A 20,011-nucleotide genomic window follows, 5' to 3' on the forward strand; every position below is an offset into this window, starting at 1 on the left:
GTCGGTCATTGACCTGCTCCTGGCTTATCACACCGACACCATCGCCAGTACATACCAATACATACTACTGTCGTTAGGTACCTACTTAAAGTTTTGCATCTGGTTTTTCTTGCGTTCTTGCGTTCCTTCGTGTCTGAGTCCCATGCACGGTGCAAGGCGACACTGGCACATGACTCAAGTGCCCAATCAGCGATGGTGATCACCGGGTGATCGACCCCGAGGGCACAGTTTGGGTCTCTTCAGCCATCGCTGAGGGTGAGTTGGCTATAGCGTGACCGGCCAGTCTACGATAGATGATTATACAAGGGCTATACATTGCCACCCGCAGCTCTACCATCCTTCTTGTCCTGTACTAAACCTGCTTGCTAATTGCTTTAACTATTTAGTCCCGCATTAATGAGCCCAGGGTTTTCCCTCCCTGTGTCTATGCAGGTTTTTACCTGGGCCTAACTTAATTAGTTATAGTCTAGGGTTTAAGATAGGGGAGTTAGTCATGGCACCAGTGGCTGTTGTGGCTGGCCAATCTTCGAACATAGGACACGATGCATGTAATCCTTTTTGGATATCTGAAACCCAGCATGATTATGCGTAAAGGCTTTAACCTGGGACACACTTAGAGACTTCCCTAACCCAGACCTTTCCTAAACAAATACACTTAGTTTAAGTTAGGTTAAGAAAAAAATTGCCATTCGAAGTGACGAAGGTGAAGTTAAAGGTACAACCAACAATCAGTTCTGTATTCCTTAAGGTAACTTTTCCCGCGATTGAAAAATTCACATAGCCTGGCCGTGAATATAACCATCCTTACACAGAGAAGTGTTTTCTGTACGTTTACAAAAGATTATTTTGGAAACCAGTTGCCAAGAAATAGTATGAAATACTCCAAGAAAGATATTTTAACTTTGTACAACACATGGCTATGGTTAAGTCTGCACATATAAAAAACGATTTTTGAGAAGAAAAAAACCCTTGAGAATGTCTTATGAAAATTGGGGAATAAAATGATATTTAAGTGTCCAATAATTGGACAGAAATGCTTATTAATGTACGCATTTAAAACTTGAAAGCTATTCAGGGAACATTTTACAAATAAATTAATTATTGAAGGTACTGGGGCAACACAACATAAATGCCCGGGTAAGAATCCGAACCCAGTATTACTGCGAACACTATTTTGTTGTGACTGAATAGTTTTCATGCAAATGCACAGGTTTACAAATATCGGTAATTTTACATGAATATTTCTGTTCCATTTACAAAAAAATAATTACAGTGTAGAAAATGAAAAAAAATTGCGCTTTAATGTACGTGATTCAAGGGAAGGGGGGAGAGGACTTTACTATTTTGCACGCGCAAGCGAGTTCCCTCAGCGAGAGTCTTCTTGGTTGCAGATCATTTAACCCAACCCCCCCCCCCCCCCCAAACTATAATGTACTCCACACTCATCTGTTATTCGGCAGCTTACTCACAAAAAGGTTTTGTAGCAATCACAGGCTCGTTTACTCTGTTCAAACCAGAATATGGTGGTACTTGAAAGTGGCAATACGTCGTAGGCCTATTTTGTATGAAGGTTAAAACACCAGATACTTAAAAAATAAAAAATTAAAAAAAGACTTTAGTCTCGGCACACGGTTGAGAGGGGAGTTCAAATTTAACATCTCTACATGTTGTTACAAAACATAAACGAAATAATATCGTGTGAATACTCACCTAACCAAATATTTTGTGGGAACAATAATATAATATTTTATTTTACACAAGGCTGTTTGTTAGTGTATATAAAATTGTAAGACCACTAATTTAAAGCTCAAACTAATGAAAAGTTCCCACAAAAATATTTAGTACTGGGTGAAAAATCGTAGACTAATATGTTGTGGATACAAGACTTTTTTTAAATACAGTATTTACAGAGAAGTTAAAGCTTTTTTATTAAGAACAGAGCTCACGTATGTTTTTAATCGTTACATTCAAAGGATACGTTCATTAGCTTATTTGTGGCTTTGTTAATAACTGTAATTAATAGATTTCTATAAGATCTTCTCCTCATATGAAGGCTGAGCTATTGATGGCTCAGAAAACAAATATATAGATGTTTTTTAATCACCTTGGTTCTGGAAAATTGCCTCCTATAGTTATAAGAAAACCAATGTAGGCATATTCCGGTCAATATTTGTCTAAAAGTTTATATAAACTGACGATTAAAACATATTTTTTAATTGTTAATTATAACTTAACAGTTATAACATGGACAAGATAAGGTGGTTTTTGCTTATCTTATAGGATCATTAAAGTTATTGAATAAAAATATCAAAAATATTTCAAATGTTTCCGCTCGCAACAGAAGTTCAAACAACCAGAATTTACAACATTTTTATTAATATCCATGTGCTAATCACCTTGCAACGTTAGTACCATGAAAACGTACTGCATATACAAATAATTATAACTGCAGTCATATATAATAATTATAATAATAATAAAGAATTGTTTAAAATACAACAAAAATATATTACGGAAAATGTTCAAATTCGTAAATTTCTAGTACTTTTAGTGTTATTCCCAACCGGAGAGCCAATCACATATTTTTTAAAATTTATTTGTTTTTCTTAATATGAAAGGAGGCTACGTTTCCACACTGTAGAGGTTTCAAAACTATCATCTTAGTTTTTATCCCCCGAAAAAACCCTTTTACATACAAATGAACTACTTGCAGTAAAAAAAAAAGACTCGAATAAAACGAACAGGTTTCATTCAATTTGCATATCCACCTGTTAGTTGATTAACCCTCTCTCAAGCTAGCCATCTGTATCAGCTGCAGTGATTTGGATGCGACTAAATTAAAACTGAAGCCTCATCAAGAACCGCTTAGTACAGTTAAGAAACAAGTTTTATTTTACCGGTCAGTCAGATTTCCCGTCGAATAGTATCGTTTCGTGGACACATGTTATAACCGAGATAAAACTACAAACATCAGGATTTTCTTTCCTCGAGATACCATCACATGGTTTAAAGAGATAGCTGTAAATTAATTTTTCCAGACCCTCATAATTTACCTAGTTTAATTTTCTTGTTTTGGGCAAGTAAGAAAAGTGATATTATATCGAATGTAGAAATTAAAATTGTTATTTTGTCTAAGGCTCTATTGGAACAAAATTGAAACTACCTGCATAATAATAAAACACTGTTAACAAAACATGTGGGGGTGATATTTAGAAATTATGTTTAACACTTTATTGAAAATTACTCATATTTAAGGTGTCCATATTTTGTTTTTGCGATTAGGACAGCGAAGTCGGTGACACATTATGAACACTGGCAAACTGACAAATAAACACAGTTAAAAAATTTTCCCCAAATTTAATTAAGTTACCCTTTCAACTTCTCCAGAGATCTTCCAAAATTAATGGATATCGATTTTCAACTCACAGAAAATGCATTTTACTTCTTAAACACCTTTCTATCTGTTTCAACTGCAGTGATTTGGATGCGAATAAATTAAAACTGAAGCCTCATCTATAACGGCTTAGTACAGTTAAGAAACTGGTTGTGTTTCACTGGTCAGTTGTATTTCCCGTCTAAGAGTATCGTTCCGTGGACACATCTCGTAGTAACAGCGATAAACATCGCCCTGTTAACAACGGAACACAGAAAAATTTTGTGTCAATTCAATGTAGTTGGTATAAAGATCCAAACACATGGAAATAAAAACAGGTGCAGGTATATTCCGAAGTTCATATTTCTGAGGGTCGGAACAAAAAAAGGGCCAAAGTCCGGTTTTAACCGAATGTCAGGAAAACCAATTTCATTTGAAGTATTGTTACTAATCCTGCAAACGATTTATGTATTATTGTTGATGTGTAACATCTGGGGCGACTGAAATGCTGCCCCTTGGAAGGGCAGCCCTTCAGAATTATTTCTGTCAAAGGTTTGTTTGTACAGTGACTGGAAGGGCAGCCCACCATGCAATTTATGAAAATATGTTTCTTTAAGTGTTTAAATAATCCTGAAAACTTGCCCCTTGGAAGGGCAGCCCATCAGGATTTTTCTGACAGTAGTGTTTTTGAAAGGTTTTTCAGGATTTTTCCAAGGGGCAAAATTCAGACAACCATTCAAAAACACTACTGTCAGAAAAATCCTGAAGGGCTGCCCTTCCAAGGGGCAACAATTCAGCTCCCCCTAACATCTTAGCTCTCGGTATACGGTATTTGGTGGGAGTAATTTTCGTGAATGGAACGGAAGTCGCAATGAACGGAAATGTATAACCAACTACGGTGCTTCCATCTGTGACGAATAGCGCGAACCAAAGTTCACAAAGCCAAAGGAAATCTTTATAGTATTAACATTTTAGTGAATTTGAATACGAGAGGCAGTATTTTAATGAAATTGCTTGTAGAAATTCAGGTCCAAAGCCGGGGTTTAGTATTTTTTTCAGCCTTTTTCGCTTTTATCGGAGGCGTTTTATAGTTCAAAAATTTGCTTTGCAAATCGAATGATTCTATAGTTCACGTAGCTGCTTCGGCAGTGAGCTCTAGCGGCGGGTGTGGAAACTAATTGTTATTCGCTACTGGTTATACGCTCACCGCAGTTCATTCAGACAAAGAGAAACATAGTATTATTAAATGTTTGTTGACTTCTATTAAAATTCCTTTTTAAAAAATCAGTAACAAAGCCAAGGTTTAGTACTTCTTCAAACCTTTTTCACTTTTATCGGAGCCGTTTCATTATATATTTCAAAACTAGCTAATGATCCCGTGAAATGCTTGCGCGATTTTAGAGTATTGCTAAAATCATTGAAAGAAGGTATGTGATTGATTCCAAACATTTATTCTAAATTAATTTACACAATAAATTGTCATGTGCATGAAAGTTTTACTTCATAACAAAACCGTTTAAGAAATTTGTTTTTTAAAATGGTTATGAGTAGTCCTATTTAATTTTTAGTATAGATTACGTCTAATAATAATATTTAAACGTTTCATCATACATGAACAATCAAACAGACAAACAGTTACAGGTTCATAATAGTATGGATCGATGTCTTAATCAAACAAAATTTTATCAAACCGTGGAACGGATAATCGAATATTCAACATTTTGTTGTATCATGCTTATTATATTTTATGCCCATAACATCTATTAGTTTTGTTAAGACTTCTATATCTTTTATACCTTGGTTAAGACCTCATATAATACTGGAAAGCTATTGAGGGAACGGTTTAAAAAACCAACTATTGCACGTACTTGGACAACACAAATCATAAATGACCAGGTAAGAATTGCGAACCCAGTAAAACTGAGATCAATATCTTGTAGTGATACAGTTGTTTTTGTGTCAAAGTAGAAATGTACAAAAATCAGTAATATTTAATTTTATTTTATTTCCGATTACAAAAAAAATGAGGGCGCGTGTACTTATGTACGCACGATATAATTATTCGTATTTGGCGTTATAAAAAAATGTTTAATTTTAAATGTAAATAATTAATAGAAATAAAATAATATAAGGACTGGAAGTGATAATATATAAACGGTTGATAAAGTATAAATTCCACGAAAATTAAAAAATTAAATATATACCCAGTATTCAATATTAACATAAACGATGTATAAAATAAATGTTTTTATTTTGTAAAATAATTGTGATAAATTTTAATTAATAATACAAATCACTAAATGAAGATTTTTTTATTTATTAATTTTAATTATTTATTAAATATAATTGTTATATTTTATGATTTTAATGCAAATAAACTATAATTATAGGATAATAAAACACACTTATAAAAATACATTTGAAAAGTTAATAAAAACCATTTATATCTCTAATATTCACAATAACTATATGTATTTTATAAAATGGACCAATATTCAAAATTAATCACTAAAGGTAATTATTTAATAGCACATATATAATTTTTATTTGTATATAGCATTTTTTTCACCTTGAAACAAATTTGTTTCATGTTGCGTGCGCATTGTACACGTGTGTTTGTTCCGGACGCGACGAGGTGGCGACGAGGTGGCGACGAGGTGTCGACGAGGTGGCGACGATGTGGCGACGAGATGGCGACGTGGTGGCAACGAGTTTGTGACGAGGTGGCAACGAGTTTGTGACGAGGGGGCGACGAGTTTGTGACGAGGTGGCGACGATGTGGCGACGAGGTGGCGACGTGGTGGCGACGCGGTGGCGACGATGTGGTGACAAGGTGGCTACGAAGTGGCGACAAGGTGGCGACGAAGTGGCGACAAGGTGGCGACGAGGTGGTGACTAGGTGGCGACGAGGTGGTGACGAGATGGCGACGATGTGGTAACAAGGTGGCAACGAGTTTGTGACGAGGTGGCGGCGAGGTGGCGACGATGTGGTGACAAGGTGACTACGAGGTGGTGACGAGATGGCGACGATGTGGTAACAAGGTGGCAACGAGTTTGTGACGAGGTGTCGACGAGGTGGCGACGAGGTGGCGACGCGGTGGCGACGATGTGGTGACAAGGTGGCTACGAAGTGGCGACAAGGTGGCGACGAGGTGGTGACGAGATGGCGACGAGGTGGCAACGAGTTTGTGACGATATGGCGACGAGGTGGCGACGAGGTGGCGACTATGTGGGGAAGAGGTGGCGACGTGGTGGCGACGATGTGGTGACAAGGTGGCTACGAGGTGGCAACAAGGTGGCGGCAAGGTGGCGACAAGGTGGCGACGAGATGGCGACGAGATGGCGACGCGGTGGAAACAAGTTTGTGACGATGTGGCGACGATGTGGCGATGAGGTGGCGACGAGGTGGTGACAAGGTGGCGACGCGGAGGCAACGAGGTGGCGACTATGTGGCGACGAGGTGGTGACGCGGTGGCGACGATGTGGTAACAAGGTGGCGACGAGGTGTAGACCGAGGTGCCGACGAAGTTAAATGGTCGACGCCTCAATGCGGCGAAAGCTTGCAGAGGGGCGTCGTGCCGCCGTGTTGTGTCCGGCCGCGTTTTCCCCCCCTCCTTTCCATGTCTTGTCACGTGGTTCCGGGTTCCCGGCATTCCTCGCGGCCTCCACCCCTCGCTCGCCACTTCGCGCCTTCACGGCTCCTGAGGACCTCCTGCCACGCGCCGATGGCCCACTCTCAGTGCTTGCCGTCGCTCGGGCTGGCGTAGGGGCGCTTACACCTGACAGGGCTGCATGCATGGCAATCATGGTGTTACCAACCTCGGAAAAAACCAACAATCAGTATGATTTAAATACATCTTTTTACATTAACGCTTTTTTTTTAAATTTTAAATATAAGAAAGCATACGTCCCTGAAACACAGGAACAACGTAATATTCACATCTCCTAGGTCGTATAGCAGTGTATTTATCATACTAATAACTGTACATTTTTAATCCTTTCATAAATCTTATAAATATTGTCTGAGAGATTTGTTACAGTATTGTTTATACGTTTAAAGAATTGGCTAACATATTAAAATACACCGTCTTAACAATGTTCAGCACTATTTATACCAAAATACTAAGATTATCACAGTTAGTTTCTGACATATCAACATAACCCCATTTCACTTTCTTTTAAAAAATAGCGTACATTCAAATAGTCCTTGTATGCCAAATGAAACTCTATGATAGTGAAACTAACCTAAAATATATAAATAATTATTGCATATTGAAATTGTAGCTCGTGTGTTGTTACCAACGATGGTGATTTTTGTGTATACCAAGATATACGTGGTAGGCCTAACCTGAATTTAAACATATCCTTCCTTTATTCTATTTTTGTGTCACGAGCTAATTTTATTTATTCTTTTCTACTCTGGCAATAATTTGTAAAATGTTTCCATTTATTTTTTCATACTTACTTGTCAATTGTTTGCATGCAAAATACTGTACTTTCATAATTTTCGTTATACAATTATTATATCATTTTTTTTCTCGCTGGCCATTGGGACATGTATGGATAGAATGCCATGGCACGGAGTAACAGAATCAAGCCAATCTTACTTTAAAAACTTGCCCACACCATATGCAACAAAAAAATCGTAGCTGTTCCGAAACCAGCTGTAGCGCATCAAGCGCACTAACTTTACCTTTTGTTCTTTTAAGCCACCTTGCCTACATGAGCACACCAACTGCATCATAACTGTTCCGAATCTACCCGAAGCGCATCTAATGCACCGACTTTGAGGAAACGGTAGTGTAGAATAGTATGTCCAGTGATATGGTTCTGGGTGAGGACTCAAAAATGACACAAAATGACTCAAAAATGACTCAAAATGACTCAGAATACTCAAAATACCTACAAATTTCCCGATTTCGTGGGAAAAATTCCCGTTTTGAGGGAAAATTTCCCGAATTCGTCCTTAAAAATTCCAATGTCTTGAAAAGTCCGTAATGAGAATTAAATCCTGCATAAACAGCCTCCGATAAGCCTCTGACGACATCTTTGATTATAACGTTACCGTTGCATTTTTCGTTATGGCTGCCATAATTAATTTCCGTAATTGTTATCAGATTTTAATGGAAAAAATTTAAAATTTATGAAAAAATTTAATAAATCAAATTTTGAGAAAATATATTTAAAATACCCACTACTTCCTTGGTTATAACCTGGTGAGGTCAAAAATAAAATTAAATTGCTACCGATCCTTTCTCCATGTAAGTCGCCGTTAGACTGACCTCCCACCACTGATGCCAAGGTGTATATCGACAGCTATTATGACGTCATGTTCGCCATCTTGAAAATAGGTCATTATTATCCGATTTTAAACAAAAATTCTAAAATTTATTAAAATTAATCAAAATTTATATTTAAAAAATCATTGCACGTTTCGTTACGCCCGCCATCTCGGACTAGTATGACATAATCTTAGATTATAGATTGTTGCATTTTTCGTTACGCTCCAACATCTTGAAAATATGTAATTTTTAAAATCCGTAATTTTTAAAATCCGTAATTTTTATGCTAAAAAATCGGAAAAAATTAAAAATTAATAAAAAAAATTATTCAAAATTTAATTAAATATTATTTAAAACATGCACTTACGGCCTTGGTTCAAACCAGGTGAGGATAAAAATAAATTAAAAACAGATTCTTCCTCTACGGAAGCCACGAACAGACTGGCCTCCCACATTAATGCCAGGGTATACATACATCGCCAGCTAGTATGAGGCTACGTCCGTCATCTTGTTTTCGTCAACTGGAGTCCACCGTTTTGTTTTAGTGTGATACCATCATGTTAGTTTAAATTTACCTTCTAGAGTGCAGTAATCATTTGTTATTCCTACTGTGGCGTCACCATCTTAAAATTTGGATGACATCTTGGAAATTCGTAATTATTTAACTTTAATTTCTGAAAATTTCTGAAATTTATTAAATAAATTTACAATTTAAAAACTGATTTATTCACTCAGTTCCGGTCCGTGGTTCGATGCTTGACCGATGCAAATATTTTAATTTTATGAAAAAAAAATATTCTTTTTTACTAAATCATGTTCAGAATCCTAAAAGTAGCCTAAGTCCCATATAAACCAGCCTTCAGTAAGTCTTTATGTCCGCCATCCTGGAAATATGTAATTATGTAGCTATAAATTTGGGAAAAATTTCAAAATTCAAAAAAAAAATCACTCGCTAATACAATGATTGGATCGATCGATTCCTGTCCTTTGTTCGATCCTTGGTTAATGCACAAAATATAAGTTTAGGTAAAAGCATAATAATTTAATTAAAATAATAAAAAATGGTACAGTTTCGAGAAATAAAGCAACATAAATTTAAATAAAATTTTATTACATAAATTCGACCAAAACAAACAAGTAAATTACTAGCGTTTCTCGATTACTACAGTCTTCTTCGAAGGCGAAGCGAGGAAACGAGTCCTTTGCATTCCTTGAAATGTGTTTTCGAGTCAGTTTTGTGTAATAGTTGATTAACTAGACATTTTTATTCAGTAGCCAGGCACGTAATCGGCATCCAGGTGCATTCAGTTTGTGGCCGACATGCCCAGTTGTCAGCTAGGCATGATCAGTCAGTAACAAGGCTCGACCAGTTGGTGTCCAGGCATGTATTTGGAGGTCAGGCAGGTCCAGTAGGTGACAATACGCGCCCAGTCGGCAGCCAGGCATGTCTATTCAGCGTTCAGGTACGTACGACCATTAGGTGGCAAGTCATATCTAGTTGGCAGCCAAGCGCATCCAGCCGGTGGTGAAACAAATCCAATCAGCAGTCAAGAGGTTTTTTTTCCGTCGATACTCGACCATCATTTTAAACAGTTAATATACAAAATCATACTCATAGGACAAGCGTATCCGAACCAAGAGGTTTCATTCACCGATACGCGACCAAAATTTTAAACAGAACATGTTCAATGTCACGACAATATACAAGTCGTCCATGAAACATGAAGCCTAGCATGACCAGAGTACGGACTTATATATGCTTATTCATCTAAAAAAAAAAAGCACATTTGTAAAAAAAAAAGTATGGAAATATGGACGAAAATTCGACGTGGTGTGATACGATTTCATTACATGAATACGATCTCGCCATTATACAGTAGGCTCCAACTGGACCAATGCTTCAAGTGCTACAATTGCTCCAACAGCTCCAACTGCTCCAAGTGCTCCAAAGTTCCAAGTGCTCAAACTGCTCCAAAGGCTCCAAGTGCTCCAATGCTCCAAGAGCTCAAATGTTCAATTTACTCCAAGACCTCCAATGCTCCAAAATCCATTGGCTCCAAAAGTCATGCTCCAATTGCTCTAATTGGCTCCAACCGCTCCAGAGATCCATCAACTTTAAGTGCTGCAAATTCTCCAACATCTCCAAAGCACCAATTGCTCCAACATCTCGAAATAACCAATTGCTCCAATTGGCCAACAGCTATAATGCTCCAAGTACTCTAACAGCTCCAACTTCTCGAAGTACTCTAACAGCTCCAACTGCTCCAATTGTGCCAAGTGCCCCATTTTCTCTAATGTGCAATTGACACGCAATGTACACGCAATGTACTTGCTATTCACACAATAACCACGCAATACATGCAATAACCACGCAATGTACGCAACGTACACGCAATGACCACGTAATGTATACGCACGAAATGCAATGCACACACCAAACATTTAATGTACGCACTGGACACGAAATGTACACATAATGACAACGTAATGACCACGCAATGTACACGCAATGACCTGCAATTTACGAACTGGACATGCACTGGACAAGTAATGTACCTACACGCAATGACAACGCAATTACCACGCAGTATACACACTAAACAATCAATGTACTCACTGGACACGCAATATACATGCAATGACCACCCAATGTACACGCAATGGCCACGCAATTTACACACAGTACACACAGTACTCACAGTACACATTGAACACGCAATTTACACACACCCTCTTTGCCAAAGTTGCACTTACTTCGTTCGGAATCCGTTCGTAACTCCCGCGGAGGCCAGCGTTGCTTATTAAGTACTTGAGACGCCCTTTTCGAACCGACGAGAGCGGCTGTGACGAGTCACGTCATCCTGGGCCGACACGACGCCCGAACAGTACAGATGGGCGCAGTTAATTCTCGCTACTCCGCACGGTGGCCAGCGGAATTCCCAAGGCCGCTCAGCGACAGATAACCGCACCGTTTTAGGTGGTTGCGCAGGGTGAGGAGGGAGGAGGATGTAGCGACGACCCTTGTAATCCGACCAGGCACGCCTGGCATGCTTACGTCAGTGGACCGCACGTGTCACGGCGCGTGACGCCAGTGGCTGAGCAGGGCCGCCAGCCAGCTCCGAACCTGGCATCGCGGTCTGGTCTATCGCGTTCGTAACATTATGAATTATTAAAAGAAATTGAATTTTTAGTATATAAATTTCGTGTGTAATAAATTAAAATGTTTGTTGTATTCATCAATGTTTCAACGGGCGCCTCAGGCGACTTACAACATCCTATTTCTTCATAAATGCTCATCGTCACCATCTGGATATGTTTTAGTGTAATCCGTTCAAAGGTAAATAAAATACGGCGCTAAGCTGCCGCAAGAGGACGGTGTCAAATCTGCCGCAAGGCATACTGTGGCGTCGCATCTGATTCCGTGCAGATCGCGCGGGATACGTCTGTTTACGACCCAGGGGCGTGGCGACTGGCCAGGAAGCAGCTGGAGAAATGTCCACCCAGGGTGTGAAACTGTATAGGCGGAATATGGCCACTAAAATAATTTGCGCGGTTGCGAAATACGAACATCAAAAACTAAGTTTTAAATATGAGGAAAAACGGAAAATTTTTAAACATTAACAATAACATAAATTTAAAAAAAAAAAAAACAGTTTTTACGAACATTTTAGTTCAGAATTTATGGAATAAGATATTAATGGAGTGGCAAATTTATTATAATGGCAAAATATTCTTTGGAATAATTTTTGCCAATGTTAAATTTTTGTAGCATGACTGCAAAAGTGTTTTGCTTTGTTTTTGTTCGTGGGTATTTTTTTGCAATGGTTATGAGTTTAAGTGATCAATCTTTGCAGCTATGCAGTTTTTAATGTTTGACACATAAGATAAAACATTTTAACATAGGGTTTTGGTTGTACATATTGAAAAAAATAAACTTATACGTAAAATGTTAAAAGTCCCAGCAAGGAACGACCACAAAAAAAAATCATTTATGCCAAAGTTTACTTTAAAATAATAACGCTTTTCAGGTTGTTAATGTTGCTCCTAAAACCCGCACAGTTCCGGGATTTTCAAAGAAATAAGACTGTTATTAAAGCTTTTTTTCCCCTTGTTTGCTTGAATCTCTGAGTGCGTACCCTGTTGGGTACTCAGAGACTCGGGCAGTTTCCTATGGAGTACCTAGTCCACTGGACTTTTACCTCCTGCCTATGGGATTGATTTGACTTATTTGCTGTCCCTATACTGATATTTTGGCTTTTGCCTGTTGTGTTAGTTAAAGCATTGAGCTGCCGCTCTTTTATCTTCCTCGCCCACGACTGGGAGAAAAAAAAAGACGTCAGACGAAGGGCGTGTCCGTACTCGCGGTCTTGTCTGACGCGCGTAAAACCCCTCCCCCTTCCTCTTGCAGTTAAGCCCCCCGGCCGTAAAAGAAAAAAAACGTAACGAATCCGTTTACTGCCGCGGCTTCTGTCGTTCGGTCGGCGAGCAGCTACGACCTAACAGGGACCCGCCCGTCCATAAAGTACCACGTTTACTGCGCCGATCATACGAAGCCCGGAGACGTGCAACGTAACTGTACTCCGAACCTATACGCTGTCAGAATATCACCAGTCAAACAAGCAGATTTAAGGACTTTTCGAAAAAGAATGCACCTAAAACCAGTGACGGATTCAGCTCAGAACTTTTAAGACTTAAAGGAATGTCCTTTGGGTTTTTTGTGTAATGGATGAAATCAGCACGTTAAAAAAAGCTATTTGAAAATATTATATGACGTCTTGAAAGTATTTTTTTATCTCAGTTTTATTGGATTAGAGAATTTTTTTTTTTTAATTTTTTGCAGTACAGAGAAGTAAACAAAAATTTCTGGAATGGAAATGTCCAAAACAGTCTTATACAACTTGTTTACCATTATAACAATCGATAATTTGTTTAATACTTTAATAATTGTTCAATTATACATACTAAATGATATTTAAAATAATGTTATAAGAACCCAGACTTTACCATTTAAATGCCAGGAAAATTGTACCACTGACAATTTAAATCAGTCCACTTAATATTGTACACTATTAATTCAATGAAATTGTTATGCATCGAAGATTTTTTTTATATAGTTCTAGGGGTGATATTGGTGAAGAAGTGGTTTGATAAAGTTGAAAAGGGGGCCGGGGGGGGGGGGGGGAGGTCCTTGAAATACATCGGTCCCATCGTCCCTTCTATAGAAATGCCTTAAAGAAAATGAAATGTTCTTCGTAGTTGCAGATAGCTGGATAATCAAGTCAATTCATTTCTAAAACTATTTCTTGAACCAGATCCCAACTTAACCGTAATCACGCGATCGGTTTTAAATAGCGCAAGCATCCTCATGCATCCATGTGGGTGGAGAAAGTATTTTTTTCTGTGATTTAATTGCTTTATTTTAAGGTTTTATTAAAACTCGAAAATATTTTTTTGTAAGATCATGCAAAGAGTAAAAAAAAATATTTCCAACCCATAAATTTAAGAAGGTATCCCATAATTTTCTAATATAACTTGAAGAATTTTTTCCAGTTTTATTCGTAAGTAAAAGGGCGTAGCATAATACATATATTATTGTTTCGAATGGGGAAAAGGGGGTAGCATAATACATATATTATTGTTTCGAGTGGGGAAAAACGGGGTCATATGGATAGTCCAATTATGTTTATACAGAGTTATTTATTACTTATATTTACATGACTAATTAAATCATCACACTTAATGTCTGTTCATAAATCACTAGGTATCTTTCAAGTCCACAGTTCGCACTCCTCGCTGGAGCTAGGCTCAACATGGTTCGCTCCTTACCACGCGCCTGTTCACACACACAGTCTCGCGCCACTCTGTCTCACTCGCACGGTCCCGTCGCTCCGTGTCTGCGCCACTCAAATTCGCACTTCACTCTCTCGCCTGTTGGAACTACCATGGAGGCCAGCGTACCCCTTTTATACCCGTTGGCCGTCCTTCTGGAACTGACTGGCGTGGTTGTGACGGGTCGCGTCGTTCCAGGCCAGCCCGACGCTCGAAGCATCCAGAACAGCGGCGCGTTATTCCCGCCACGCCACGCGAGGAGAACTCTGTAAGCCTGCGGAACTTTCAGGCCGCTAAGGGATGGATGATAGTGCCGAGGGGCAAAGGGAGTGGCGAGGGTGGGTTACCCTAATCTCCGAAGATAGGCGCGCGTGGCTTCAGTGGCCACGTGGGGTTGCCAGGCCGTTCAGGTACCTGGCGCATTTCTCGGCCTTGTCTCCCACGCTGGTAAACTTAGTTTGCTTCTGTTATTCGTGTTTGTTCAGTTGGTTTTAAATATATTTATAGTGTAATAATATTAAATTTTTTTAGTGTTTTTTGTTTCTACTAACAAGTGCTTATTTAATAGTTTTTATGAAATTTTTTTCAGTTATAGCATTTATTGAAAACATGAAATCATGTGGTATACAGTTTTGGATTAAGCGTTCGTATGTAGCCTTCGTCTTCAAACTATTAATTTTTAGTATAATTATCATTCATGAAATAAATACAAAGTATGTTTTCCCAAAACCATAAAGAAATGAGTTTTTTTCTGTGATCGGGGAAAACCTAATTTTAATCGATTTAATGACTGATATTCTAAAAATAAATAGTTTCGAAAGGAAGTCTACATATTAACAAATATTCATAAACTGTACGTATACATGATCTTTCACACTCAGTACATGCTAGGTATGACCTAAAATTTTGAATAAGGACGTGTTTAGTATGATATATCTTTAACAAACAATACATTATGAATTTGTTTAAATCATGTGAAAACACGAATTAATAAAATCAAAATAACTCTCTCTTAAAATAAACTTTTTGACTGTGTATAAGGCTTGTAAGTACCGCTACCAAACGGTTTGCCTGAATGTCTTCTTTCCATTGTCGGGTGTAATCCAAGGGAATAGTCTCACTCTCTGCCGTTAAGAAGCGGGAAGTGATTTACTTGAAGCTCTCCTCGTCCTGTCTTTATCGCTATTTATGGACTTTCTATTTTATCTCGTACCTCTGGCGGGGATCTGTGTAAGAATGTGGTTCATTCTGTAACGTCCCTTTTTTGTCAAGGTTGCTTTTGGGCCTTGTCGCTCACTCACAGAAACAACATTTCTGTACTTCTATAAAAGATTCCTATGGAAACCAAGTGCCAAGAAACAGCTTATGATACCACAAGAAAGATTTTGCAACTTTGTACAACACATGGCTATAGTTATTTTTGAATAGGTATATATGAAATACTTTAGTCGCGATAATACTGAGTATTTATTACGAAAATTAAAGCATAATCTTTTATTTTAATTCATTTTTCATTCAAGCAAAATTTTTTTAAACTATGAAACATACTATTAAATATTCAATAATTGGACTTTATTTTGTTTTATTATTCTTATTAATGTGCGCAGTTAATAATGGATAACTATTCCGGGAACGTTTTTTAAACAACTATTGGAGGTATTGGGTTAACACAAAGCATAAACACCCAGGTTATAATCTTAACCCAGTATTAATGCGAACTCTATTTTGTAGTAATTCAGTTATTTTCTTATTAATATGAAAATTGAGAAATATCTGTAATTTTACAAGAATAGTTTTGTTCTGTTCACAAAAAAATTACAATGCTTTAATCTAGTCGTTATTCGAACCTTCACTAAGACGAGATTAAGTTAATATTTTGCTGTTAGTGTTTTGTAGAAAAAGACGTAATTACAAAACACAGTTTTTTTTGCAGGAAGCCGTTAAATCACTGTATATACTACATTTGATTAAATTTACGATGTCATGTTGCTCAAAATATTTACACGAATTTCGTTATAAATAAACGATTAACATTTGAGGAGCTGACATACTTTCAAGTTAAACAATAAACAAATGACATATTTATTGTTGGTATAACATATTCACACATTTATATATGGGCATTAAAATAAAATTTACCAAGCTATTTAGTGTTCGTTATGCCTTAAGTTACTCTATTACTTTAAAGATACTTTCTAAAAATTGAACAAAAATCATATAAACATTTAAAAACAATTATATAGAACTTTTCAGAAAAAGTAGAAATATTAATTAAAATTTATTTCCAGTTAAAATGGCTTTCGTTCATAAAGAATTATTTAAACTCGTTTCTCAACTTTTTAACATTTTTTGTTTTATTATATCACAATATAAAAGTTGTTTTGTGTAAGCAAAGGGCTTAATTTATGGGAGCTCTAAGTTATGCCACGAGTGATAAAATAAATCGTAATCGACACTTAAAAAAAAAACAGCAAAAGGTAATCTAGACTTATTTCAAAGTAATCATAGTAACATTTTTTGAGTGATCTCAGGAAACCATTTACCATCGGAATCAGGATGGTTGGATGACAGGTCATTCCCAAATCAAGTGTAATACCTTTCCTCTTCACTCTACGCTCTTTCTTGTAAGTATAACTAAATTTTCAAGATCACCAAGCTGGATGTCTAGTGATTGCAATTTTATTATTGTTAAAATAACCTAAGGACAAACTCGTAAATAGGGATGTGACCTACACAAAATATATAAAAACTATTACTTTTTTATTTATCATTAACTTATTCCCAACATGCGTTTCAATGCCTCAGTTAATTATTTGATGTACGTACACATATACAAATATCTCTCTATTAATCTCTCTAATTCTCTTTATATCTCTCTATCTCTCCATATTTGTTTCCAAATATATATCAACCTCTCTCTCTTTATTACTCTATATCTCTTAGTATCCATATATCTCTATAGCTATATATCCCTCTATATATCTCTATAACTCTCCTCTATTTACGAGCATCTATACATATGTCACTCTATAGCAAAGAAAGTATTAAAAGTTTATGTTTTAACCTATATATTTATCTATTTTTTTACCTGTCACAGGTGTGACGTAGGTATATAAACACACATGCTTTTTAAATGTAACGTGTCAAAATTCCAAAACAATCGAAGAACTTTCTAAGATTTAAGATTTTAAACGGATGGACATTTACATTTTGTTATTATAAAGATATTATTTTTATTTCCGAAAACATGATTTCAACTATAAATTTCGTTTTTAATTAAACATTATTATGTTTGATATAAAAATGAAAATAAAATACTAAGACATTTGCAAACCTAGGATCTAGCACTATAAAGGAGATACAAAGCTGTCATCTCAAGTTAGTGTTTATGCTATTACCAACCACGAAATAATTTGCTCTAAATTCTGTTATTTTTAATAATATCCTTTGAATTTGATCTAAACTAATTTTTTTCGATAGTATTTAAATATTTATTTTGCGTCTTCAAAAAGTTAATTGTTATAAAGCTAATTAATTTTTTGTCGAAATTATTACTTATGTTAGACAAATAAAAAACTAATTTGAAAGGGTGATCACTGGTACACTTGAATTGTTTTAATGTGTATAATGTCTTGGTTATTTGTAACTAGATAGCTAGGAAATTATTCCTGAAATCATTTCAATAAACAGAAAATAAGACTGAAAATATATGTGATATGAGTTATAAACTAACACCTCTCCAATACGGGATGTTATTTAGGAATTAACTAGCCTATATGAGAAATAAAAAATGAATACAATAAATATTTAACACGAATATACGTATTAGAAATTAGCATAAGTATGCCAGATTTAGGCACTACTACGTATTAAAAACTGCTAATTTTTTTCTTGTAATTTGATAATTTTGTTTCCCGTCTTTGCTAACCGTGTTTGGTTCCGTATAGAGAGACCTACTACCCACCCAACAGCCCCAAGAGAGACTATCCAATGTAGAACTTTCGCCAACATGGAAGTGACGTCACTGTCTCTCTTTACTTACTTTGTGCCTGGAATAAAGGTTTTAAAGTACAGAAATAAGCAGTAAAGTCAGGGGGTGTCCCCATGCTTGATTGCATGGTAAGTGTGTGAAGCCTTTTGACGTGATGTCTAATAAATCGATGAGCGCCGGCTGTACGCACGAAAAAATGTCCCGTTACGCACATTGTCCCATTACGCTGTGTCCCGTTACGCTAATTGTACGCTTGCGCCGCATCTATCTTTCTTCCACTCGATTGGAACAACCAACGATTTGACTTTTCAAAATACATTTTTTATTTGAATGAAAATGACTGTTTTTAACGACGGAGATTTGAGTTTTACTATCTAACCATTATCAGACCTTATGACGAACCATTTACGCAAATTTTTTTGGTGAAACAAAATGGAGACGGCGAGGTTAAAAAGTGACTTCAACTTCGTCACAGCATGCCGTCTTCTGAAAATTCCTAACACCCTCCCCCCCCCCCCCCCCCGTGTAGGCCTAGCTATCAAAATCAAACATATTACTTTAATTTCTGGCTTGGAATCCAAAGAGAATGGTGTCCATGGCTGCATGATTCAAAGCGAACTAAATAAAAAAAAGCAATAAAATGTACTGTAAGAACGTATTCACTGCGTTAACTTAAAAATAAATCTTGCAAAATTATCCACGTTTCATATGATTTAGTTGTAATAATGTCGATTACACTGCAGGTTTTGTTTATTAGTTATGAAGTTTCAATTTACGAAGTCCCTAAAAACGGACCATCGCTAGGTCTCAGTTTTGGGCGAACTACTGGTGTATTATAAGAAAACTTGGAGGTTGTAAGATGCCTAAGGCACTTGTTGAAAAATTATAAATATAACAAACTCTTTAGTCTAGTGATTAAAGTATATTCCACTTATTTAGCTGTATTTCAAATGTTACTCCTTTGTTACACTTCCATTTATATTTTGTACAAATCTCTATGGAGTAGGCTAATATTAGTGCTTCAAAATAAGCTTGTCTTCAAGGTATACATATCTCTTTGGCGTAGCAGAGTCAGTGAGTCAGTGATGAGCGTAACTTTATTTAGGATAAACTAGCTGCAGTACCCGGCGTTGCCTGAGCTGAACACAAGGTGAAGGGGACCTTTTTCGAAATCAGATGTAGTTAGTAATTGTCTTCTTAATTTGAATGTCAAGTGTGAAAATTAGTTTATATCTTTTACAGATCCCGACAGACGTTGTTCTGCCAGTTTATAGTTATTTTCCTGGCCTGTATGTAATATAAACTTTATAAAGCAATATAGAAAAAAGCTGAAAAATAAGAAATTACTAATATACAAAAGATTCCATTATCTAGCTAATGCTCGGCCTGCATTGCAATGTCTCATTCAGTTTTGTTTTGTAATATGTTTGAAGTAGTTCCACATGTACAAATCATCTATCCATCTCTCTGTTTATATTTATCTCCTTTTACATCTTTATACATCTATGTATCTCTATATATCTATTTATCTCTTTA

This window comes from Bacillus rossius, chromosome 15 (genome assembly GCF_032445375.1).
Source record: "Bacillus rossius redtenbacheri isolate Brsri chromosome 15, Brsri_v3, whole genome shotgun sequence".
Classification (NCBI taxonomy): domain Eukaryota; kingdom Metazoa; phylum Arthropoda; class Insecta; order Phasmatodea; family Bacillidae; genus Bacillus; species Bacillus rossius.